Below are 13,873 nucleotides of genomic sequence, written 5' to 3'. Positions count from 1 at the left end.
GAACTATGACAAATGAGGACTAGGATATTTGGATAGAAAAGCACTTGGAAGTATTCTTCTATGACTAGCACAATTGGTGGCATTTAATATTACGATAGATAAGACAACAAAAGTATTGATGCAAACCCTAGCAAGGTTCTATGAAAATCCCTCTGCTCCAACCAAGGTATTTCTCATGAAGTGTTTATTTAATATGAAGATGGAAGAAACTAGATTTGTTATAGATCATTTAACTGAGTTTAATATAGTTACAGGTCAATTATCTTCTATAAATGTTATCTTTGATGGAGAAATTAGGGATTTCTTCATTTTTTGTTCTTTGTTTCAAATCTGGAATAACTTGGTAATGGATGTGAATAAATATGTACTTTTTGGATCTAAAACCCTAAAATATTATGATGTGATTGGTGTTATTTGGAGTGAGGAAAGTTTTAGAAAAACCTTAAGTTGATCTACATCATGAAGTGCTTTGAATGCACCAAGAAGATGCAGAGTGAATGAGGGGAAACAATTTTGAAAATCACGAGAAATCAAGAGGAAATTCAAAGTGAAAGAGATCTCAATCTAGAGGACCAAGGGATTGTTGGTACAATGGAAAACAAGGGCATAAGAACAAAGATTTTTGGAATTGAAAAAATAATGAAAGAGACAAACAAGATGAAAACAAGGAGGAAAACTATTGGAAATACAAGAGGAGTAACTAAGAGGAGAGGGGTGAATTAGTTACCATAAAATAAATCATAGATCCCTTAAATGATAATATAAATCAAAATTGAACTTTGTTGTAACTCGGTAAACACTGAAAAAGGTTGACAAATTCTTAACATAAAAGTTATAAGATATTATTTGTGATTGATATTACTTTAACTTAGTTGCAAACACATATGAGAAATAGTATGAACACGAGATTTTAACATGGAAACCCAATTTGGGAAAAACCACCAATTGCAACTAGTTACTAATTTTTACTCTTCTGAAGTGAGCACTATTAGGAGGCAACCCTATTGAAGGTTACAAAACACACTATGAGGTGTTACCCTATTAGAGGATTTAATCACCATGTAGGAGTAGCCTTGTTAGAATTCTTTAGACAATTCAATAGAAATTCCAACTAGTTAGATTATTACAAATAGCTATTAAGCCAACTTTGTTGAGAGATTTAGATCAGTTCTACAATGGTTAGAGAGTAACAATGAGATGAACTAATTCCTAATGCAACTGAATTGTTGATTATAGATCTCAATTCTGGCTTGTATACTTGATCCTTCTTGATCGAATGTATCTTTCCATCTCAACAAGGATATTCTACTTATCCTTCTAATTCACTTCCTCTCAACATCATCAAATCTTGAATTATATTTCACACATTCAATCCTCAAGTTGACCTTGTATTTATATCTTACACACTGTCAAGTTGGCTTGAATACAACTTAGAATAGGTAATATTCATCTTCTTAGTTGGCTAGAACCAATAGACAATTCAATTGAACTCAATATGCAAAAACAAAAAAATCCTTTGTTAGTCGACCCTACTTAATAGATACTCAAAGCAATCTTTTTGTATTAACCAAGTGAACTCAGTTAATACTAAATTTTCAAAAAATTTCTTTGGTAACTGAGTGATGTTCTTTTAACATTGGTTGCATCCAACATTTCCTTGAATAATCGAGTGAGCTCAGTTAGCACTCAACTTCTATAAGCTTTCCTTTATCGCACAAGTGAACTCGATTGACACTATCTTCTAAACTAGGAAAACACTAGAATGCTTGATAGACATAGGAAACTATCTTCAATGCTCAAGTGATCTCAACATGAATTGACTAAAAATGATATCACATTTTTTGTAACATCAAAGACAATATACAATTAATCAGTTGTTTCCAACAATCTCCCTCTTTGGCATTAATGGCAACACAACATGTCATGATGCAATGAAATTTTAGAGCTAGGATAAAGTGAGTAGTATATTCTTAGCTTCGTTATGATTCTTATCATGAGAACTCCCTGTATCAGTGTGAACTCCCTCTTCCTTCAATTTCTCCTTCTATCAACAAAGTTTTGCCTTTGATATTTCACTCTTTTTCATTTTTTGAAGTGATAAATTTCTATGAGATATGATAGAAACTTCTTCCTCTTTGACATCTCATGCCAAAGATAATATTCAGTGAATATTAATGATTTCATGTACTGATTTATTCGCAATATGCCTTTGTCAATACTGCATCAATTGATCGATCTTCAACATGCTCTGATTGATGCATTACTAGACTTTATTTAGTGAGCTTTAGATAGGGGAATGACCCATATCTTACCTCTTAGATACAAAAATGCATCCTTAGGTAATGACTTAGTGAATATGTCTATAATTTTTTCTTTATTATGAACACATATTCTAATCTTAACTCTTTATCTTGTACCCATTCTCTCAAAAAATGATATTTTATAGCAATGTGTTTTGTTTTGGTATGCATCAGTGGATTCTTTGATATATTAATTGCACTCATGTTATCATAATATATAACCACTAGATCCTTGATTTCTATCTTCATACCTTCTAACAATTGTTTGAACCAAACAATATTAGAGCAAAGAACTACTGCTGCCACATATTTTTCCTCTAGTGTGGACTGAGAAATACAATTATCTTTCTTGCTTATTCAAAACAATAGCTTTTTATCATGAAATATTTCTCTACCACTAGTACTCTTTTTTTCATAAGTACTTCCTACCCAATCAACATCTATGAATACTTTAAAATCCAAATTGCCTCCTTTTTTGTACCATATACTATAGTCTTTAGTACCTTTTAGATATCTCATAATTCTTTTGATTGCCATCATGTGATTTTCTTTGGGATTTTCTGAGAATCTTGCCACCATACCAACTACTAATGCAATATTAGGCCTTGTATGCACTATGTACTACAATTTTTCAATCATTAATCTATTTGTTGTCTAATCTACTTACTTGGAATCATCATTTTTGGAAAGATTATGTCTAGTAGACATAGGAGTTCTAATTGGTCTTGAGTCTTCCATTCCAAATTTCTTTAGTATCTCTTCGGTATATTTAGATTGAGTAATGTACATACCATCTTTCTTCTACTAGATCTATAATCTGACAAAGAATTTTATCTCTCCAAACATAGACATCTCAATTTCTTTACTCATTTCTTATGAAAATGCCTTGCACAAGTCATCATTTCCTATTAATAAAGTGTCATCCAAAAATATTTCTGCCAACACAATTCTCTTGTCTAGCCCTTCCTTAATATATAGATTATTTTGTCATTTGTTCTCTAAAAACCAATCTTTGTCAAGTAGTTATGAAGTATTTCATACCAAGCTCTAGGAGCTTTCTTAAGATCATATAATGCTTTGCATAATTTACACACCATATCTCTTTTGCTAGGGTCTACAAAACCTTTAGGTTGTTCTATATAGACTTTCTTATCAAGAATTACATTCAAGAATGCAGATTGTACATCCAATTGATAAACTTTAAATCCTTTGTGAGATGCATATACTAGTAAAGTTCTAACACCTTCTAATCTTGTAACAGGAGAAAAAATTTCACCATAATCAATACCTTCTTCTTGAGAATAACCTTTACATACTAATACTATTTTTTTTGTTGAAACTTCTCCATCCTTATTTAGCTTATTATTGAATACCCACTTTGTGCGAATTACATTTTTATCCTTGGGTCTAGGAACAAAAGCCCAAGTTTTGTTCTTGTCTATCTATTCTATTTCCTCATTCTTTGTTCCAATCTCACTTTCATTATCCAAAGCATCTTTAACATGTCTAGGCTCAAATTTAGTAGGAAAACATGTACCTTTCAATTTTTTTCTTGTTTTCATTCCATATGACTTCTCTCCAATGATTTGATTAGGTGCATGATCCCTTCTAATATATTTTTCTAACAAAAGCACTTTGGATTTGGAGTTTTTCTCACTGATTTCTTCATGATCTTATGTATTAAGCTTGGGTCCAAGTGTCTATGACTTAGGTCCATAAAACTTAGTTTGCTCAAGCAACAACTTGGTAGCTTTTAACTATGACCCGAGTCCTTTTGACTATGACTCAGGTTGTATTGATTGAAACTCGGTAGCTTTTGGATATTTTGGGGCCTTGTGAGGTGAGGTCTTCTATCTTCGAGATAGATTTGGAAAAGTGTCAGCTTTATAATAAACAAATATTATGTGATCCTCAGGTTCTTTGTTGCTTTCTTCTTCACTCTTTTCTGAAAACTCATCAATCCTAACATGTGCACTTTCTATAAGTTTATAAGTATAAAAACTCAATAATTTATATGATTTACTTCTACATAAGTATCCTAGGAATAAGCCTTCATCACCTTTGACATCAAATTTGGCTTTCCTAGATTCTTTTAATATATAACATTTTTTGTCAAATACTTTCAATTAACTTACGTTATGTATTTAGCCATAGCATAGTTCATAAGGAGTTTGATTTGAGTTTTTCTTCAACTATACTATGTTCAAGGTATGCAATATAGTACTAATTTTTTCCTTCTAGTATTTTATTGCAACATTCTTTTCTATCATCAATGTTCTTGCACAATCCATGATGAATATCTTCCTTCTTTCAACTATACAATTCTGTTGAGGTATACCAAGGGCTGATACTTGTCTCTTAATTCCTTTTTCAATATAGAATTCATTGAACTCATTGGAAATTAATTCACCACCTCCATCAGATCTCAAACATTTCAGCCTCTTTCTAGTTTCTTTTTCTACTCTTGCCAAATACCACTTAATTTTTTGAGAAGCTTCAGATTTTTATTTTAGATACATTACAATCATCATTCTAGAATTATCATCAACAAAAAGAATGAAAAAATTATCTCCACTATAACTCTCTATTCAAATAGGTCCACATAAGTTTGTATGTATAAGCTCTAAGACTTATTCATAATGATAGTTCTTTCTTTTGAAACTAGTTTTTCCCATCTTACCAATTTTTACAATTTTTTCATAGACCCATATTAGGTTTCCTCAAGCTAAGAATGTCTCTTGCTCTTCTATTTTTCTTATCTTGTCCAGTTTATCAAATTTTACATGACATAATATTTACTGTCATAACCAACTTTCTTCTACTTGAACAATAAAACATGAACTTTCACTAAGATATAGATAGAATAGATTACCTTTCATTTGTTTGCCAAATCTAACCAGATTTCCCATTCATTAATTCTACCTTGAATCCAATTTTATTCAACTATACAACACTCAGTAGATTATGTTTTATTTCTTCAACCCAATAAGCATTGTCACATCTAAGTTCATTGGTTAATGAGATACACCCTTTTTCCTTTAAGCAATAAGGTTCATTATTTCCAAATATGACACAACCACCATCATAATGTTCCATGAGCTCAAACTTTTTTTTGTCTACAGTCATATGATGTGAGCAACCACTATCAATAATCCATGTATCACTTTTACTAGCATGAGAGATAGCTATTATTTTATCTTCTTCATCATCAAATTCATCTTTTACAAAAATGTATACCATTTCATCATCACTGTTATCAAAATCTTTAGCCATAAAATAATATTTCTTACCTTTTTCCTTGTAGTCCTTTTAGTTTTTGAATTCCTTCTTTCCTTTGTGCTTATTTTTTTTCTTTTTATCCTAGTCTTCTTTATTTGGGCACCTTGTAGCAATGTGACCAATTTCTTCACAAGAAAAAATAGATTAGAGGAATCTTACCTTTGTACTTTCCTCTGCCTTTGGAATATTTCCTTGTAAGTAAGGTTTCAAAAAATTCAAGATCACTATTTGAACTTTATTCTTCTTCTTCACTTTTTGATTGATTGGATTTTTATTTCTTACCCTTTTTCTTGAGTGAAAGCTTGGCTTCAAATGTAGATTCAATACCTTTAGAACTAGGGACATCGTTATCATAGTTATTCAACTCAAAAGCTGTCAATCTGCCAACTAGAGCATCCAAAGTTATATTTCTATTTGGCTCACATCTCATCTCTTGAATAGTAGATACTCTAATTTTATAAATAGGAAGAAGGGTTTTGAGTTCCATTCTTATAACTATTTTGTCATCAATCTCTCCTTCAGATGCCTTGATTGTGCTCACACTTAATTTAATTTGCTCAACATGTTTTGCAATATTTTCATCTTCTTTCATCTTCATTTAATAAAATTGTCCTTTGATACTTTTGGCTTTAGCTCTTCTTACATTATCATCTTTCCCATAGATGGATTTTAATTTGATCCACATATCATAAGCTATAGTCAAACTTTTGACATCATCAAATTAAGCATAATTAAGAGCAGAAGTAATGTCAATCATCATGATGTTATGATTTTTCTTTTCAGCAATATCTTCAACTGATAATGTTCTAGTAGGAGTATTGTATTCACTATCAAGATATTTACAACCTAAATCACTAATAGTTTCCAAATGTAACCTCATAAGTCATTACCATGCTACAAAGTTTTCTCAGTTCAACTTGGGAATCTCTCTTTTGTAAGACATCTTGGTCTTTAGCTTTGGTCCTAAAACCCTTCTCTAGAATGACTAAAATCTCTGATACCAATTGTTTGAAATATAAGATGAGTAACTAAGAGGGGAGGGGTCAATCAATTGCCACAAAATAAATCCAAGATCTCTTAGATGTCAATATAAATCAAAACTGAACTCTTTTGTAACTCAGTAAACACTAAAATAGCTCGGCAAATGCTTAAAACAAAAATTTTAAGATATTATTTGGGATTGATATTACATTAACTTAGTTTCAAACGCATTAGAGAAATAACATGAACACACTATTTTAAGGTGGAAACCCAATTTGAAAAAAACCACCAATTACGACTACTTACTAATTTTCACTCTTCTAAAGTGAGCCCTATTAGGAGCCAACCTTGTTAAATGTTAAAAAATGCACTATTAGATGTGACCCTATTAGAGGATTTAATCACCTTATTATGAGTAACCTTGTTAGAAGTCTTTAGAAAATCCAATAGAAATGCCACTTTGTTGAAGGATTTACAAATAGATGTTAAGCCAACTCTGTTAAGAGATTTAGATCATTGCTACAATGGTTAGAGAGTAATAATGAGATGAATTGATTTCTAATGCAACTAAATTTTTTATTATAAATTTCAATTTTGGCTTGTATACTTGATCCTTCTTAATTTTTTCTTATCCTTCCAATTTGCTTCCTCTCAGCATCATTGAATCTTCAATTATGTTTCACACATTCAATCTTCAACTTGACCTTATATTTATATCTTACGCGTTGACAAGTCAGCTTGAATACAACTTAGAATAAGCAATATTCATCTTCTCAGCTCACTAGAACCAACAGAACATTCAATTGAACTCAATATGCAAAATCAAGTAAATCCTTCATTACTTGATCCTGCTTCGTAAATACTAACTCAATTTTTTTTTCCTATGTTAACCGAGTGAACTTGGTTAACACTACATATTCACAAATTTCCCTTGGTAACCAAGTGACCTCGGTTAACACTAGTTCCACCCAACATGTCTTTCATTAACTAAGTGAGCTTAGTTAACACTGCATATTCATAAAGTTCCTTTGGTAACTAAGTGAGCCAAGTTAACACTGGTTCCATCCAACATTTCCTTCATTAATTTTGAGTGAGCTTAGTTAACACTTAACTTCTATAAAAAAAAAAAATTTTCCCGAGTGAACTTGGTAGACACTATCTTCTGAACTAGGAAAATACTAGAATGCTCGACAGACACAAGAAACTATCTTCAATGCTTGAGTGAGCTCAACATACACTAACTGACAATGATATGACATTTTTTGTAACATCAAATTCAATACACAAATGACCAATTATTTTCAACAGAAAATATGGTAAGTAAAAAATCTTAAGAGTATATGTTCTTCTTTCTTTAGAAAGTGTTGATGATTCATAGGTTTTAGATTCAAGGCCTTCATTTCATGCTACTCCCCATAGAGATTAGTTTCTTAATTATGTCCAATGGGATTTCGGGCTAGTTTATTTGGGGTATAATGAACTATGTCATATTTTTGGAAAGGGAAAAATTAAATTAATTTGTAGAATGGGAATCACTGGCTACTGCAAGAGGTAATACATATTCCAAAGACGAGTAGGAATTTAATTTCAATTGGGCAACTAGGTGGTGAAGGTTGTATGGTTACTTTTAATGATAAAAAAATGAATGTTTTAAAAGGTTCCCTTGTAGTAGCAAAAGGTTTGAACATAGGCACATTATATATTTGTATAGGTCATTATGTAGTTGAGCAGGGACAACAAAAAGTTGTAGATTCTGATACAACACTATGGAAAAATAGACTTGAGAGTTGCACATGAGTGAGAATATATATGAAATTACTTCATTCAAATAAAGTTTTACCAAGTCTGAAATTTGTCAATATAGAGTTATGTGAAAGTTATGTGTATCAAAATTTAAAGAGAGCGAATTTGTTGAAGAGTGGAAAGGAAAAGAAGAGTTAGAAATTAGACCTTGTGCATATAGATGTATGGGGACCATATTAGGTATCTTCCCTTGGTGGATCTCATTATTGTGTTACATTTATTGATGATTCAACTAGAAAAGTATGGTTTTATTTTCCTAGCTAGAAATCTAATGTATTTCAAAGTTTTAAGAAATATAAATGCTTGGTTGAAAATGAGATTGGTAAAAGATTAAATTATTTCAAATATGATAATGGTGGTGAGTATGGAAACAAAAAAATTGAATATTTATTTCCCACTAATTGTATTCATAGATAGAAAATGTGCCAAGGACTCTACAGGAAAATGGAGTGGTTGAACACATGAGCAAGATAATAATGGCGTGTGCAGGGAGCATGTGATTCCATGTTGGGATGCCCTAAAACATTAGGGAGAAGGTTGTCAATAGTGTTTTATATTTGATCTGTAGAGGTCCCTCTACTCCTTTGGGTTATGGTATCCCAAAGGGAGCATACACTGGTAAGACGGTGAGTTATTCTTTTCTCAACTTTTTTGGTTGTGAAGCATTAGCACATATAGATTCTAAAAGTGGAACCGCACTGGAAGCTAAGTCAGACAAATATATATATTTTGGATATGACATTGATGAATTTGGTTATAGGTTTTAGGATTTTAAAAATCATAAAATTATAAGAAAAAGGGATGTCATATTCATTGAGAAAGTGTTGTACAAAGATCTGTATCAGCTGCATGAGAAGAAAGAAAATGATTATGTAGTGTTGGATGATACTCCAAAATATGATGTTCTCGTATTTCCTCCTACTCCACAAAACCCACAACAAAAAAACCCATACAACCTAGTGAATGTTCGACGATCAACAAGGCTAAGTAGACCTCCATAATTTTTACCCTCTTTGTATTCTATTTATTAATAGATACTGAAAAACCTAAATGTTACTATGAAGTTGTGTAGCTGGATACAGAGATTCAGTGGAAGTCAGCAATTACATGAAATAGACTCCTTACTGAAAAATAAGATTTGGGATTTATGTAAGTTACTTCAAGGTAAAAGAGTTTTACAAATTAAATGGGTTTATAGAGTGAAAGAAGAGGATGATGGTAAGAAAATATTTAGGTTCATGGTTAAAGTATTTGAACAAAAAAATGACATTGATTTTGATGAGATATTTTCTCATGTTGTTAAAATGACTTCTATTCATATTATTTTAAATATTGTGGATATTAGAGATTTTTATTAGAGAAGCTTAATGTTAAAACAACTTTTATTTGTGATAATTTGGATGAAGAGATATATATGATAAAGCTACATGGATTTGAGGTCAAAGGTAAGGAGAATTTAGTGTATAGATTGAAGCAAAGTTTAGATGGCTTGAAGCAATCACCTTCAGCAATGGTATCTTAAATTTGATAGTTTTATGAATGGTTGTGATTATACATGGTGTCATACAGACCATTGTGTTTATTTTAATAGGTTAGATGATGAAAACTATATTCTTTTATGGTTATATGTTGATGATATCCTTGTAGCTATGTGTAACATGGATCACGTTAAGGGGTTAAAAAATGTATTTAGCACATTCATTTACTATGAAGGATTCAAGGGCAAAAAAAAAATCTTTGGTATGAAAATTCATAGAGATAGGAAGAACATAAAATTGACATTATCTTAGGTTAATTATATTGAGGTGTTTCAGTGTTTCTATATGGAGAATGATAAAGTTGTTATCACACCTTTACCTAGTCATTTAAAATTGACTAAGGATATGTGTCCAAAGACACCAAAAGAGGAGGCTAAAATTTCCAAGTTACCTTATGTTTCAATTGTATGGAGCTTAATGTATGCTGAGGTATGTGCTATGCCAAATATTTCACATCCAGTGGGAGTTGTTACCATGTATATGATTCATCCAACAATTGAGTACAGGAATGTAGTTAAATGGATTCTCAAATATTTTAGTGGAACATCAAGTAATTGTTTACATTTTGGGGGCTCTACTACTAATTTTCAAGGCTAAACTTAATCAAATTTGACAGGGGATATAGGTTATGAATTTACTATTGGTGGAATAGTGTTAACTTGGATTACTTAATTGCATAAGGTTAATGGTTTATCCACTAAAGAGGCAGAGTATGTTGCTGCTACAAAGGAAGCCAAGTAGATGATATGGCTTCAATTATTTATGGAAGATTTGGGGCACCCACAAATGGACAATTATTTATTTATAAATAGCCATAGTGATATTCATCTTGCAAAGAATTATGCTCTACATTCAAATACAAAGTACATATAGTTGCACTACCATTTTATTCAATTAGTTTTGGATGATGGATAGTTAAAGCTAGAGAAGATACATACACATAGTAATCCAATAGATATGTTTACCAACATAGTGACAAAGGAGAAGTTAAATTTCTCTTTAGCTTTAGTTGGTGTTTTAGACTAAATAGATAAAAGAAAAATAGAGTGCAGGGTGGTTGGATATTCTAGTGGGAACTATAGGTTTAGTGATGCTACAATCAGTCTCCAAGTGGGAGATTATTAGTGTGAATTCTGATCAATCTCAAAGTGGGAGATTGTTTTGATGTGGAGCCTAATTAGACTTAATTTTTCCTAGTTTATTCTAATCAATTTACTCTCAGATTTTTACTTGGGGACACCACTCCTAAGACAAGGTCAAGGGACAACACCTCTTGTTGAGTCTTGGGGTAGCACCCCAGCCCCAGGTCCACTCCTTGTAGCAATACAAGGTGGGTTTGAGGGGTAGTGCCCCTTTGAGGGTTTTTGAGGGAAAATCAACCAATGTCTCAAATGAAATTATGATTGTAACGGTGTCGAATCCAACAATATTTTTCTATTGGACCACTTATTCTTGCCCTAATTTTTTAAGCAACAAAAAGCTTGTATCAAATCGCTTAGGGCTAGGGATATCATAATGTATGATGAGATTATAATGTTAGGAACCTGTGTGTTCCTTCTGTTTATTTTGTTAGAGTAGTGTTGTTGGACGCATATGCTTTGTAAGTCGTCCCGTGAGTATATTTTATTATCCCACATGCATAGGTAGTATTACTTTTGTAGATCGTACCCAGTATATAAGAATAGGTTGAGGCCCTTGATGGGTACGAACGAATTTATTGTATTGAGCTTGCTCAAAGGAGGTTACCCCCTCGAAGTGGCCTGCGATCAGTAGATTCATTCTGAGTTCTGCTATCACTTGGTATTCTGTTATTTCGAGCATTCTCACGATATTGCTATAAGGAGGTTCTTCACATCTGGTATCAGAGCACTCTCTTGGGCTCGCTGGGTGGAAATTACATCAAATTTTTTTTCTGTCGTGGCCTTCAGGTTCCTCTCACTTCTAATATCTCTTGTTATTGCCATAACTCTTTTCAGTTGTTCTGTCTGTGAGTGAATTTTTCTAAGTCGACTGAGAGTAAAAATTTTTCTGTTTTTTAGTCGTAGCTTCCTTGTTTGCTTTCTGTTTCTGCTCATACTTCCGCAGACCGTCTGCAATATCATTTCGCATACTTCCTTCCTTGGCGACCCAACCCCAAATTTTACATATCAAAGCCCTAAATCCCTCATTTATCTAATTTTAGGGTTTGCCCTATCTTTTTCACCTCTCATCCAATCGCCACCAAACTGAGCCACAAGATTCGATTCCTCATTTTGCTCCCTTATCCCTCTTGGACTGTTCGCCTCATTTCGCCTCCCTACCCTTGAAACCCTCATTTTTCTTTTTCCCTTGTCCCCAGGTAGTCTCCCACCACCCGTCGAACACCCATTTCCTATATGAGTTTTACCCAAATCCAAGTTTGTCGTAACTAAAAAAGTTTTTGTTTCTCATCTTCTACCCATTCCAAAAAAAAAAAAAAAAAAAAAAAAAAAAAAACCTTGTTTTATGGTTGTTACGCGTACAGGAGCAAAAATCATGGAAGAGGAAATTGCATCCCTCAAAACCAAACTTCAAGATCTGGATGACAAAATTCTGGGTCTTAACTTTCAGCAATCAGCCATGAGCCGAAACCATTCAGGAGATATCTGTCCATGCTTTGGCAGGAGTCACTACTCCACAAACCATGCGGGTCCAGGGTTTCTTCAAGAAGATCCCTCTTACTATACTCATTGATTCTGGTAGCACTCATAACTTCATTGATCCACGAATAGCCAAACAGGCTGATTGCTTTATCCATCCCTGCTCTAGCTTTGAAGTCATGATTGCCAATGGGGGCACTTTACCTTGTAAAGGGAAATGTCGCAATGTGCGTCTCTCTATTGGAGATTATAACATGCGCTCTGACATGTTTGCCTTACCCTTAGGTGGTTGTGATGTGGTTTTGGGTGCCCAATGGTTACGCACTCTTGGCCCCATTCTTTGGGATTTTGCTGAACTTTGGATGCAGTTTTCAGCCGAGGGGCACCAACACACTTTGAAAGGCTTACAACCAGGGTCTCTCAGCATCATCAGTTCACACCGTATGGAAAAACTTCTTAAGAAGAATTCACATGGTGTCATCGCTCAGCTCCATTCCATTCAGATGCAGCCATCAGCAGTCTCTAGCACTCCTGCCGATCTCCAACACATTTTGGACAAGTATTCTGGTATATTTGCTGAACCTGTGGGATTACCTCCTTCTCGTCCAGAGGACCACCGTATTCAGCTCCTTCCTGGCAGTGTTCCGCCCAACATCAGGCCCTACCGCTACCCATTTCATCAGAAGACCGAAATCGAGATACTTGTCCGTGACTTACTGAAGCAAGGTATTATTCGCCCTAGTACTAGTTCCTTTTCTTCTCCAGTTCTGCTTGTTCGCAAAAAAGATGGGTCATGGCGACTCTGCATTGATTTTCGAGCACTTAATCATCTCACTATAAAGGACAAGTTTCCCATTCCAGTTGTTGATGAACTTCTTGATGAACTTCATGGGGCTCATTTTTTCTCCAAGTTAGATCTTCATTCTGGGTATCATCAAATTCGGGTTCATGAGGAGGATATACCTAAAACTGCCTTCCGCACACATGATGGTCACTATGAATTTTTAGTCATGCCCTTCGGCCTCACGAATGCTCCTTCAACATTTTAGGCAGTGATGAATAACATATTTCGACCATACCTCCGAAAATTCATTCTAGTCTTCTTTGATGATATCCTCATATATAGCAAAACTTGGGCTGAGCATCTCCATCATCTGGAGCTTGTCTTGCAACTTCTCTCTGCTCATCAACTCTGTGCAAAACTATCTAAATGTGTGTTTGGCCAGGAGGAAGTGGAGTATCTCGGGCATATTGTTGCACACCATGGAGTGCGGGTGGATCCTACAAAAATAGATGCCATGAAAACTTGGCCGCATCCTAAAACTCTCAAGAGCCTTCGGGGTTTTTTGGGGTT

Source organism: Cupressus sempervirens, chromosome 8 (assembly GCF_028749045.1).
Source record: "Cupressus sempervirens isolate cs-2001-9-10 chromosome 8, ASM2874904v1, whole genome shotgun sequence".
NCBI lineage: Eukaryota > Viridiplantae > Streptophyta > Pinopsida > Cupressales > Cupressaceae > Cupressus > Cupressus sempervirens.
Note: the sequence above shows the minus strand (reverse complement) of the source record.